General features: G+C 45.6%; 1 long non-coding RNA gene across 1 annotated transcript; it reads left to right on the top strand.

Annotated features, from left to right (window-relative positions):
• Positions 1-7,648: 7,648 nt before the first annotated feature.
• Positions 7,649-13,191, top strand: LOC119507950. Its single transcript, XR_005211368.1, has 3 exons — positions 7,649-7,712; positions 7,951-8,066; positions 13,032-13,191. It is a non-coding gene; the product is annotated as an uncharacterized LOC119507950 (long non-coding RNA).
• The last annotated feature ends 284 nt before the right edge of the window (positions 13,192-13,475 follow it).

The following is a 13,475-nucleotide window of genomic DNA, read 5'->3' as shown; positions in this document are numbered from 1 at the left end:
GGCCTGTGTAAAGCTCCTAGAAGGTGTTGCATTCCCTGCCACCAGGGAATGCAGATTGGACCCTTTTAATTGCTACACTACATAAATCAAGACAAAAGTAAATGGAAGAGTGTGCAGAGGGAGAAAAGAAAAGGGCCAAGGATAACAGCCATGTGCAAGGAGCAGCCAGAGAAGGCCAAGCCTCCAACAAGGAGGAAAGAGAAGCAGGAGGCAATCAGGAGCCTCCCACAGTGCATGTTCAACATGGGCTTGAATTAACTCATGACTTAATAAGTAAGTGATGGTGAAAGGAATGGAGGTGATGCAGACACCACATCAACACCAGGGAGCAGAGAATTGGAGGAAAGAGGGCATGTGTGGTCAGCAGTGCCCCCTGCAGAGAGGCCAGGAAGCACAAGATTTGGAATTGATCATAAGTTGCAACCCCAAGCCCATCTTAGCCTACTGAGCCCAGTGCTCAGCCTGGGGTAGGCCCAGCAAGAGAAGGCCTCGATCCATTCTGCATGGCTGCAAAACAGTTGTTTCTCTCTACATCCACGGGGATCTTTCCTCTATGCCGTGTTCCTTCAGGTGCAGAAAGAATTTCCTCCTCAGACTATTCCCAGCCATTTCCAAGGCTCACCCTGTAACCAGGTCTATTTACAACCAGAAATTCTTCCATAACCAAACTGGACAAAGAAGAGTGGCAACTCCATATTGTCTTTGATTTTGTTCTAAATAAGAAGAGATCAGAATTGAGGCCTTGACTCTAGCCAAGTTACTTCTTTTCCCCATATATGGCCAGATCCACTCTTGGTCAGGACAAGCTGTGTTTTCCTTATTAAGCAACACACAAAGTTAGCAAACAGAGTGCATTCACTGCCCCACATCCCAATCCTGACTGTCACAGCCTGAGCAGGCTGCAGGGCATTGGAGGGCCGCAGCAGCAGTGGAGCACAGACAAAGGACACTGGACTGGGGCTCAGGGACCCCACCTTGGTCTGGCCCACCCCTGACCCAGGCCCTGGATGTCAACAATGGCCATGCCTACTGGGTGCCAGGCTCTGACAAAAATCATGCCATAGCCCCTTAACAACCCTAAAGTGTGGGTATTATTATCCACATCTCACAATGAGCAAAATGAGGCATAGAGAGTGTGGTGTTTGGAAGATGTTATTTACCCCAGAAAAGATCATGTTCTTTTAATCCATCCTTTGGGTGCAGACCTATTGTGGGCAGGACCTTTTGATTAGGTTATTTCAATTGAGATGTGACCCACCTCATTCAAGGAGGACAAAACACATACAGAAGCTAAAGAGATGAAATTAAGAGAAGCTCATTTTAAAAAGCCCCAGAGAAGCTAAGAGAGGACACACGAAGCTCAGAGAGGAAGCCACTGAAGCCAGAAGCTGAAAGCAATGAAACCCAGGAGGAAAGAACCAGCAGACACCAGCCACATGCCTTCCCATGTGACAGAGGTGTCCTGGATACCAGAAGAGTCCAGGTATCATCCTGCTAATGCCTTGAGTTGGACATTTTCACAGCCTAAGAACTGTGAATTGTAAGTTCATAAATCCCCATTGTAAAAGCCAACCCATTTCTGGTATACTGCATTCCAGCAGCTTTAGCAAACCGAAACAGAGAGCCTTTATGATTTTTCCAAGGTAACAGGTGGGATGGTGGCGGTTAAGAGTGACCCACTTCTCTATGACTACAAAGCCCATCTTCCCTTCACTCCCCCCTGGGTCATCTCTCCTCTCTGGGCCTTGGTTTACCCATCTGTAAACTGAGATGGCAGGAAGAACGATTTCTGCAGTCCTTCCCAACTCTCACATCACAGAAACTTTCTGCATGCCCTCTGGTCAAGGCCTGGAATGAATGAGGGGTACCAGGTGTGTGGAAATACAGACACTCGCACCTGTCCTGAGGAGCGAGCTTGGAACCTGTACTGCCCATCTGGAACTCAGAACAAAACCTTGCCCCTCCCTGCACAGTACCTTTGGCTCATAGGACTTTCCCATCCCTTCAAGGCCCCCTGTTTCAGGAGCCTTCCGCCCTGCACAGCCTATGAATCCCACAGCCTACTGTCCGGGCCTTGTGAGCCTGCCTTTGATTCGCAGGCCTCTAGTGTGTGACCCCTAGGATATCTGAGGCTGAGGGAATGGCTGTGGGGCCTGAATGGAGGGGCCTGAAAGCTCCATCCTGCCAAATGGACAGATCCAGAGTGGCTCTAAAACTGAGGAGACCCATGCCCTCCCCAGTGTCTTTGGAAGATGCAAGACTGGGGCTCAATTCTCCAAGTGACCCACTACTCTTCAGAACCACCAGGGTAGGCAACTAGTTAAACCTGTGGGCTGTGGGGTTCCAGCCCAGACTCTAGGGGTGAGCCCCAGGACCTGCATGCTTAATCAGTGCCCAAGTTGCTGAGGGTGGCATCAGTGAGACCCACTGCCAAGGACAATACATGCTTGCTTCTCACCTGCCCCTCCCTCCTCACATCTTTTTTCTCACCTCATCCTCCACATACCTCTCTATACAAGAACCCAAAACATGCAGCCTTTGGGAGCCCTACAAAATGCCACATGCTTATGACTTTTCTTTATAAATTGCATTTTTATGTAATTTACATTAAAAAGATTAATTTTTAATTTAAATTTTATTTTTTTAAAATTTTTTTAAAAGATTCACCTGGGAGGCAGGGCAAGATGGTGGCATAGAGAGGTCTGGAATTTAGTTAGTCCTCTAGAGCAACTAATAAATAGTTGCCAGGAACAACTAATAAACAGTCTGGAACAACTGTTGGAGGACATCCGTGACTGGACACACATCGTACACAAGCCTAGAATGGGTGGAACTGCTGAGATCACAGCATAGAACTGTAAATAAAGCTTCCTAAACTGCAGAGCTGGCACCCCTCCCCAACAGCACAGCAGGCTGAGTTCTAACACTTCCCTGTGGAAAAAAGAAGCAGGCTACCTGGAGTGAGGGAAAGTAACTCAACCAAGCTCCAATTGCAGTTTTAATTAACAAATTTGGACTACTGAATACAAGCTACAAGGACAGATAAACCTGGAGCAAGCAGGAAAGGAAGCCTGAGGTCTCTCCTGGCAGAGAGGAGGTGGGCTGCCAAAAACACACTTATAAATAAATAAATATAGAGGCTTTTGGAGACAGCTGAGCTCAGAATACAGGAAAACAGCTGTGCCCCAAGAAAACGGGCACAGAGAACCAGGTACCAACACCGGTCTACCGGAGAAACTGGGGGACAGGGGACTGGCTCTGAAAAGGGGCTTTTTTCTTTTTCCCTTTTTTTTCTTCCATTCTAATAGCTCATCAGTGAATGCCTAACACATTTTCAATTGCCGGTGCTGGCCCAGGCAAGGGTGGAGTTAAGAGAGTCAGAGAGACAAAGGAGGAATTCAAGTGTAGAAGATAACTCCCTAAAGGGTGTATCCTCCCTAAGAAAAGGGGGGCTTGGCCCAGTTCAAGTGGCTGCCCTCCCTCAGAGAATTCACACCCCAGGGCTTGGGGGTGTGTGGGGGGGACAAAAAACAACTTAAGCTTGGCTTCTGACACCCTCAGCCCCTGGCCAGGACAAGGTCCACTGAGAATTAAAAGGACTACACTTCTTTACACCAGTGGGGAGCTGTGGGCTGACAAGTGCCACCTGTTGAACAGGAAAGGAAAAGCACATAATCTAGTGGCCTCGCAGGAAAGGCTGACAACCTTCTGGGTCTAATCCTCAGGGAAACTTGATACTGATTATGCCTTCCTCCTGAGACCTGGGCCCATCTGATCTGGGAAAATCTGATTTGGGTAATCAAGGAAACCAGATGCCTAGACAACAAAAAATTATGAATCACAATAGGAAAAATGAAGATATGGCCCAGTCAAATGAACAAACTTACATTTCAAATGAGATACAGGAATTGAAACAACTAATAAAAGGTCTTCAAACAAATATGCTAAATCAACTAGTTGAGGGAAGATATGGCAAAAGAGATGAAGGATATACAGAAGACATTGGGCAAACATAAGGAAGAACTGCAGAACTTATGGGAATGAAAGGCACAATACAAGAGATGGAAAACACAATGGAGACATACAACAGCTGATTTGAAGAGGCAGAAGAAAGGATTCACAAACTGGAAAACAGGACATCTGAAATCCTACACACAAAAGAACAGGTAGGGAAAAGAATGGAAAAATATGAGCAGCATCTCAGGGAACTGACTGACAACTTGAAGTGCAAGAATGTACATGTCATGTGTGTCCCAGAAGAAGAAGAGGAGGGAGAAGGGGCAGAAACAATAATGGAGGAAATAATCACTGAAAATTTCCCATCTCTTATGAAAGACATAAAATTACAGATCAAAGAAGCAAGCGTACCCCACACAGAATAGATCCAAATAGACCTATGCCAAGATACTTAATAAGCAGAATATCAAATATCAAAGATGAAGAGAGACTTCTGAAAGCAGCAAGAGAAAAGCAATCCATTGCATACAAGAGAAGCTCGATAAGAATACGTGCAGATGTCTCAGTAGAAACCGTGGAGATGAGAAGGCAGTGGTATGATAAATTTAAGATTCTGAAAGAGAAAAACTGCCAACCGCAAATTCTATATCCAGCAAAACTGTCCTTCAAAAATGAGGGAGTGTTTAAAATATTCTCAGACAAACAGACACTGAGAGAGTTTGTGAACAATATACCTGCTCTACAAGAAATACTAAAGGGAGCACTACAAGCAGATAAGGAAAGACAGGAGAGAGAGGTTTGGAGCACAATATGGGGTGATAGTAGCACAATATTGTAAGTACGATGAACAAAGATGACGGTAAGTACAGTTGAAAGAGGAAGGTTAGGACACTGGAAGGAAAGATAGAAGATAAAGAATGGGACTGTATAACTTGGTGAAACCTAGAGTGGTCAATGATTGTGATTAAATGTACAAATATAAGAATATTTTTACATGAGAAAGAACTGCAAAACTTATGGGAATGAAAGGCACAATACAAGAGATGGAAAACATAATAGAGACATACAACAGCTGATTTGAAGAGACAGAATAAAGGATTCATGAACTGCAGAACAGAACATCTGAAATCCTACACACAAAAGAAAAGATAGGGAAAAGAATGGGAAAAAATGAGCAACATCTCAGGGAACTGAATGACAACAAATGAATGTCAATTTTTCAAGGTGTTAAAAATGGGGTGGTATTGGGGGAAAAATACAATCAATGCAAACTAAAGTCTATAGTTAACAGTAACAAAGTAATATGCTTCTATGAATTGTAACAAAGGCAATATACCATAGCTAAATGTCTATAAGAGGGGGATATAAGTGAGGGGTATGGGATTCTTGGTATTGGTGGTATTGTCTGAATTTTTCATTGTATTTTATTTTTATTTTACTTTTTCTTTCATTACTTTTTAGTTGTCATTTTTTTCTTCCTTTTTCTTTTTTCTTTTTTTGCCTCTTCCTCTTTCTTTGTGGAAGAAATGGAAACATCCTTATATAGATAGTGCTGGTGAATGCATAACTATGCATAACTATGTGATTATACAGGGAACCATTGATTGTTTACTTAGGATGGAATGTATGAAGGTGCATGAATAAAACCTTCTAAAAAATAAATGGAGGGATACAAGTGCTGGAGAAAATGTGGAGAAAGGGATGTACCTAACCACTGTTGGTGGGGAAGTAGAAAGGTACAACCTATCTGGAGGGCAGTGTGGTGGTTCCACAGGAAGCTAATGCTGCTATATGTTCCTGCAACTCGGTTATTGGGTATATACTTGGAAGAACTGAAAAGAGGGATGTGAATAGACATTTGCACAGTGGAGTTGAGGGGGGCAGTATTCACGATTTGCAGTGGATGGAGGTGCCCCAAGGGTAACATCAAGTGATGAACAGAATGGCGAACTGTGGTGTATACACAAAATGGAATATTGAGCTGTTAGAGTGAAGTTGTGAGGTTATTGGACATTAAGTACAGTAGGTTGAGTGAAATAAACTAGAAATGAAAAGACAAACATTATAATGCCTCACTAATATGGACTAACTATAATGTGCAAACTCTGAGAATTGAGTCTGAGAGCACAGGTCATCAGGGGAAGGCTTACTGTAAAGGTTCCTAGGTTGTAAGCTCTTACAGCAGTTACATCAATTCCTGAGTTGTAATGGTTATTTCTAAATTCTGAGATGCTGTAGTCTTTGTGTATAACCTGGCCGGTCCCTGGAACTTTGGGTATCTGTGTGACACTGGAGACTCAGAGCCAGAGTCTGGCAGCTATAAATGTCAGCATTATCCTACACAGCAACTGTTAAAGAGATCAGACTTCAATTAGAGATATGAACGAAATGGACTTGGTTAGGATTAAGGTAAGTCAGACCAAAGGGTAAAGGATAAAATTGATGGTGTTTTTAAAACTTCAACTTCTGTGTGATACCAAAGGAAGAGATGTTTATTAGGTGCAAAATCTATATTTTTTGTAACACACTATGTAATTTAACGTGTGTGGTCAGTTTATTCAAACATAATTACATGAAACGTTGAATAGGGCGTGAAATCTGGTTGGTTTGTACAGGTTAGTGTAAGCCCTAATACATCCCAGAGTAATTTGGGCAGAGAATAAAAATGTATTTGCAAAGCCCCCTTGAGGGACTGGGGACAATGTGGAAATATTAAATTTCCCCACCTGGGGAATTAATGATACTCTCACAAGCACTGGAGGCTACCAATTTAGAAGGCCGAGCCCTCGATCTTGGGGCTTACCCTTATGACGCTTGTTACTGCAAAGGAGAGGCTAAGCCTACTTAAAATTGTGCCTAAGAGTCACCCCCAGAGAACCTCTTTTGTTGCTCAGATGTGGCTTCTCTCTCTAAGGCAACTCTGCAGATGAACTCACCGCCCTCCCCACTACATAGGACGTGACTCCCAGGGGTGTAAATCTCCCTGACAGCATGGGACATGACTCACAGGGATGAGCTTGGCCCTGATATCGTGAGATTGAGAAAGACTTCTTGGACCTAAAAGGGGGAAGAGAAATGAAACAAAATAAAGTTTCAGTGGCTGAGAGACCTCAAATAGAGTCAAGAGGTAATTCTGGAGGTTATTCTTATGCACTATATAGATACCCCTTTATAGTTTTTAGTGTATTGGAATAGCTAGCAGGAAATACCTGAAACTGTTAACTGCAACCCAGTAGCCTTTACTCCTGAAGATGATTTTATAACTATATAGCTTACACTGTGTGACCATGTGATTGTGAAAACTTTGTGGCTCCCACTCCTTTTATCCAGTGTATGGACAGATGAATTGAAAAATGAGGACAAAAAGTAAATTAATAATAGGAATGGGGATATGGGATGTTTTGGATGTTCGTTTTTACTTTAACTTTTATTCTTATTCTTTTTTGTGTGTGGTAATGAAAATGTTCAAAAATTGACTGCGGTGATGAATGCACAACTGTATAATGGTACAATGAACAACTGATTGTACACCAGGGATGATTTTATGGTATGTGTATATATCTCAATAAAATTGAATTTAAAAAGATTAATTGTCACATTAATCTGGCAATAATAAACATAATAATAAACTTGCACTACAAGCTGTTTTTTTATACCCCCAGGACCCACAGCATCTTAATCCACACAGGAGTGAGAAGTGAACCCTTTCAGGCTCATGTCTTCTTGGGAACCCACCTTCTTTACATTGCCTTCTGGTATATGTTCTGCAGAGGTTGATATCAATTAAATATCAGTTAAAAGAATGAATGAATAAATAAATAAGTAATCTTTAAACAAGCTAGTCTCAAGCAGTTGATCTGTTCCACATGAATAAAATTTTAAAAGATTAGCAAATGTTCCAAGAAATGACAATTACCCTTGGATCGCAAAAGGGTTTTAATCTGTGATGACAGTTTGTCTTGTATCGTAACCTGACATATCTTTTCCAACCAGGCATTGACTGTGTGCTGTGGTTTTCTAAAGACACCCTGTCTCACACTGCAACCAGATACCCTTGACCCGCTACAGTTTGGAGCCATTTCTTGGCCACGCAACTCATCACCACCCAGGTTAGTTACACAAAACACACTGTCTTCTTTTTTTAGTTTGTATTAAAACAAAATTTTTATTACTTTAATTACTGTGATAGATATTTGTAAAAATTTCAAATGATACAAAAATGTATAAAATAAAATATGAAAGCTCCAACCCCAGCTTGGGCACTCTGGGCAGATGGAGTGGCAACCTCCCATCTTCTCAGGAGACCCCCAAGGCCTTCAACACACTTCAGGTCCACCTGCCATTACTGAGAACCCAGGGGCCACCAGGTGCTGCGTAGTCTTCAGTAGCACTCTCTTCAACTCCCAGAATCTCTCTACCTGCCTCTCCCCAGTCCCCCTTCTCCACTCCACTCCACTGATCACCTTTCTTTAATTTTTTTTGTTTGTTTAGCATCAAAAAATGGCAGTACACCTCACTGCTCAATAACAGCAAGAGCTTTCTATCCTTAGAGGTGAGAGTTCCATCCTTCCTAGGTGGATGGAACATACTTATTTTTCTAGATAGAGTCTTCTCTTACACTGAACTTCTCCCTGGCCCCTCCTCAAGCCTCCACTTTTCTTTCTTCTTAAATTAGCTCAAGATGGTCCTTCTGCTTAGGGGTCTTTTCTACACCAACTTTGCAGGACCCAATCCCTTCCCATAGGCTGCATCTTTCAAGAACCCTTGCCTGACCCCCCCAGCCAGGAGCAGTGACACTTGCCCCCTCTTCTGAACTGCTGGGAGTAGCCTCATCCGACATTGCTCAGCACTTTGACCTGTGCAATACCATGAGGAGTCATTTCTCCCATGTCTTGACTCCTGTGTAGACCATGGAATCCATGGAGAGAGAAGCCATGCCTTAAGTACCCGTCTCCCCCACAGACCCTGGCAGTGATAGGCACACAGTAGACACACAAATAAACAGACAACTAAAGCATGCTATGCAGAGGAATGAAGCATGAAGTCGCTGAGGGGAACACAAGATACATGCAGCTAAGGATCATTAGAAAGGCTCAAAGTGTGCTGGTGCTAACAATTACGATACCAACATAGGCATGTCTCCTGAGAAACAGCATCTGAGTCAGGGGCACCAAGATGAGCAAAGTCTTGGAGATGAGACGTAGCAGAAAATGAGGATGAGTGGCAAAGCAAGATTTGATTCAGAGGGATCTAAGCCCAGGAAAAGCTTAAAGTCAGACTACAGTCGCTAATCTGGTTATGGTGAACAGTGGTTGAGTTTTAGAAAAATATATCTCACCCCATCTGACATTAGCTCAAGACTTTCTCTCTGCCTGAAATGACCTTCCCTACTTTATCTTTGCAAGACCAAATCCTTCCCATCCACCCAAAGCTCACTCAAAAGTTACCTCCTCCATAGAACCAGAGGCTGGAAACCATAACATAAGATCTTCTCACCATCAGAAGAATTCAAAGCACAGAGAAGAGTCTGAAGGAAGTCTCTAAGAGAGTTTCACTGACCTTTCTCAGTATGGGAAAATAATGTTACTCAATCCAATTCAACAATATTTGCTGACATCCAGCTTGTGGCAGATGCTGGTCTAGACAACTAAGAATACAAAGTTAGCCTGTTATAGCCCCTGAGCCCCAGATTTTGGAGGAGTCTTGCCAAATGAATACACACTTATAATTTCAAACACAGAGTATAGGTGCAATGTAAAATAAGAGGGGGAGTGAAAGAAGTCTTCCTTATGAAACAACAATCAGCTGAGCTCAAAAGGATTTATTCAACACTTATCTATATTTATTAATTCAAGAAATATATGAACACCTACTATGTGCCCAGCATTGAATGACTAGAAATTGGCCATGCAAAGGGGAGTGGGGCGGAGGGATGGGGGCTTTCCAGGCAAAAGGAACAGAATCTGCAAAGTGGTCAAAGGTGAGAGTCAAAAGATCAGTTCTGGCTGCAAAGAAGGGTCAGATGGATCAGGGAAGGCAGAAGAGTCATAAAAGATACATGTGAGATGGTGAAGGCCTGAACTAGTGGCAGCAGTTCATGTGGAGAAAAGTGGACACATTTGGGAGAGATTACAGAGGCAATCCACAGAGCTGGCACACAGCTTGTTGATGGAGGCAAGGAGAGGAAAACACAACTGCACAAGCCTGGCCTGGGGCGAGGCCTCCTGAGACAGCCTTGCTCTCTCTCTTGGCCCTACTATGCACATGGCTGAGTGGGTGGTCATGGCAGGTGCCCCAGCATAAGGCCACAGACCAAGATGACTGATCCCTCCAAGGCTCCATGCTGTAGGCTGGGTTCTCACCATCATGGTGTGCTGTTCTAGTTAGGCACTGCCGGAGATAAGGACAAAATGATTCTAAAATCTCAGCCCAGAGCCCTATCCAAGGGACTCCATGAAATGTGCTTTCCAGGCATCATGTGGCTTGACATGGCCAATTTTTGTACCTCTGAGCAACAAATGAATGCATGAAGCCTCCTTCCCTGCCCAAAGCTGGAGCCAAATACAAATTGCCCATAGAATGGCAAGACATTAGGGTTTGGGGTTGGGGAGACAGCTAAGCTGACACACACCTTGCAAGGTCCTAGAATACCAGCCATACCAAAAATAGCTTAAATTGGATTTAGTATGTACTGAATTTCAGCTTGCACTCTAAAGTTCTGGTCCGCCAGAGGGATACCAAAGTAATTAGGCACCCACAGGCTGACAGTCAGAACATAATCCCTGAGAGAAATGAGTCCATCACAAAATGCAGTCAAGGGGCAGAACTTAGGGGTTGGGACAATTCTATGCCCATCAGCCAGAACCCAGAGTCTTCAGGATCAGGTGGTGTCTATAGGGTAGGCTTACCCCCAAAAAGCAAAATTCATCTTTCTGGGGCATGTTCCACCCTGGCTCTGCTCGTTCTTCCTTCCTCCACCCCCAGCCTCCTCCATCCTAACTGCAGGCTGGGGAAATGCAAAACTCTCAATGCATACACACATAAATGCACACACGCGTGTATGCACACACACCCAGCAGGAAGACCTGGGTGAGCTGTGACTGCCTTCTGGTCAGGACCACCCATTTCCCAGGCTGGGCTGGTCCAGGGCAACTCAGATGTGACAGCTTAGGGGAAAGAGTCAGAGATGAGCAGGCATGTGCTGGGGTGGGGGGCTCCCACAGTTCTGTCCCAAGCCCAGACATCTCCCTTGTCCAGATGCCTCCATCCAAACCTCCTACTGGATGTCCCTCACATACCTCAACTGCAACTCACCCAAACTGAACTCATCCCTTCCCCTCCAGGCCTGCTCCACCAGCCTTCCCAACTCCAGGGATGGCTCCACTATTACCCAGGCTCCCAAGCTCGGGACACCTCCTCCTCCCTCTCTCGCAACATGTGCTTCAGGAGTAAGCCCTGCCAGTTCTACCTCCAGTTATCTCCATCCCACCACACAGCCACCTCCCACCAAGATAACCACAATAGTGTCCTAACTATTCTCTCCCTTCCAGACTCGTCTTCCGCATAGCAACCAGGGTGATATTTAAATGCAAGTCTGACCACGTCATGATAAAGTTGTTGGCATGGCTTGCAGACTCTGCATGATCTGGCCCCTCACCTCCCAGCCCCCTTATACTTGCCTTATACTCTGCACTCCCTCAGCCAGGCAGACCTTCCTCCCACCCCCAAACCATGCATGCCTTCTTTGTCACCAGCCTTTGCACATGATGCTCCCTCTGCCTTGCCCACTCTTTCTGACCCCCAAGCCTGGCTCATACTCTCTGGTTTCCTCCAGAAAGCTTTCCCTGACCACTGTGACTTCATGCCAAGCCCAGCATACTCCCATGGCCCTGTACTTGTCATTTACTTGCCTCTCCATCTTCCTGCCTGCACCATCCAGCACCATATAGAACATTCCCATCCTCATAGAGTGCTCTATTGGATAGTGCTGCTGGAGACCATAAGCTTCATGGGAGCAGGACTGCCTGTTCCTCACAGTCACCTGGTGTCTGGTACAGAGCCTGGCAGGTGGTGGGAAGCTTCATGTGGGCTGCCAAGTGAAGGGGGAGCCAGGAGGGAAGGAAGTGGAAGCAGACCAGTGGGTGTGAAGGGCTGAGGCCCATCTCCTGGGTGGTGCTGCTGCCCTAAATGTAATGGACCCAAGATTCCCACTTGGGGACTGGACAGTGGGGGAAGACATCCCATCAGGGGAAGCGCCCCGGGGCTGGTGCAGCAGCCTGATCCTGATGGCTCCACTATTACCCAGGCTCCCAAGCCCAGGACACCTCCTCCTCCCTCTGTCTCCATATGTGCTTCAGGAATGCTCAGGAATGTTCAGGCACAGGAATGCTCTCTCATCTGGGCCCCCCACTAGAGAGCATCTCCCCTCAGCTGCTCACATCCCAGCCCAGCCCATGAGAAAAAAATATCCTTCCATGACGGCAGTCGTGCTCCAAACCCTCCTAAGTGGCAGAAGGTGTGCCCACATGACGTGGCCTTGCCCCCACTTTCCTCCTGCCCCACAGCCAGGCAGGGCTAGGGGGCCAAGCTCTCCCACAGTGGGTGAGCACCCTGGAGGCCAGCCCCAAACCCCAAGCCAACCAGACCCTGTCCTTTAGGCTACCCCAGAACTTCATGCTTCTGATTTCTGGACTTCCGCTGCTCCCTGGAGTTTGACCCAAATTCCTTAGGACTGACTGCTCCTGAGTCTGTCAGCAGAGGCCAGTGATGTGGAGCTGAGAGGTGAAGCACGAGTCACCGACTCAATTCTCCCCAGACCAGGCCCCAGCACCCCACCCCGGGGACTCCCCACCTGCAGGGGGCCTCCCGTGACTAAAGACGCCCACCAGCCCCGAGACCTGGGGCGGACTAGAGGGAAACCTACAGCCCAACAGTCAAGGGGCAAAGTGCCAGCTGCACTGCCATAGTAGCATTAAAAGTCAACTGTCTCCCGGGGTGGTGGTTACACGGGTGTTTGCTTTACAGTAATTTGTTAAACTGAACATTTTCTGTTTGTCTTGTATTTCACATTTTAGAAAGGTTAAAAAAGAAGAAGAAAAAGAAGAAAAGAAAAAGGCAACGGTCTTCAGGAATGTAACCCTGTGCATGCCGAAGCTCCAGCTGGGGCCAGAATCACAGACCCGGACGCGGAAGCTGACAGGCCGTGTGCACAGCGGTCTCGTGCCACCCGCCCCCAGAGCCACTCTGCAGCGCCAGGCTGGTGCTGAAGGGGGACGGCGGTGCCCGGCCCCCAGCCATGAGTACAGGTCACCAGGGCAGGGTGGGGAGGGGACAAGGAATTAAGGCTCAGAATGTGCAGTTTCTATTTGGTACAACGGAAAAGTTTTGGTAATGGATGGTGGTGATGGTAGCACAACATTGTGAACTTAATTAATGGCACTGAATTATATATTTGTATAGGTTGTATATATGTTACTGAAATAAAAATTTTTTAAATCCATGGAACTGTGCAACACAGT

Source organism: Choloepus didactylus, chromosome 13, assembly GCF_015220235.1.
Source record: "Choloepus didactylus isolate mChoDid1 chromosome 13, mChoDid1.pri, whole genome shotgun sequence".
Taxonomy (NCBI): Eukaryota; Metazoa; Chordata; class Mammalia; order Pilosa; family Megalonychidae; genus Choloepus; species Choloepus didactylus.
This window is presented reverse-complemented; position numbering and strand designations above follow the sequence as displayed.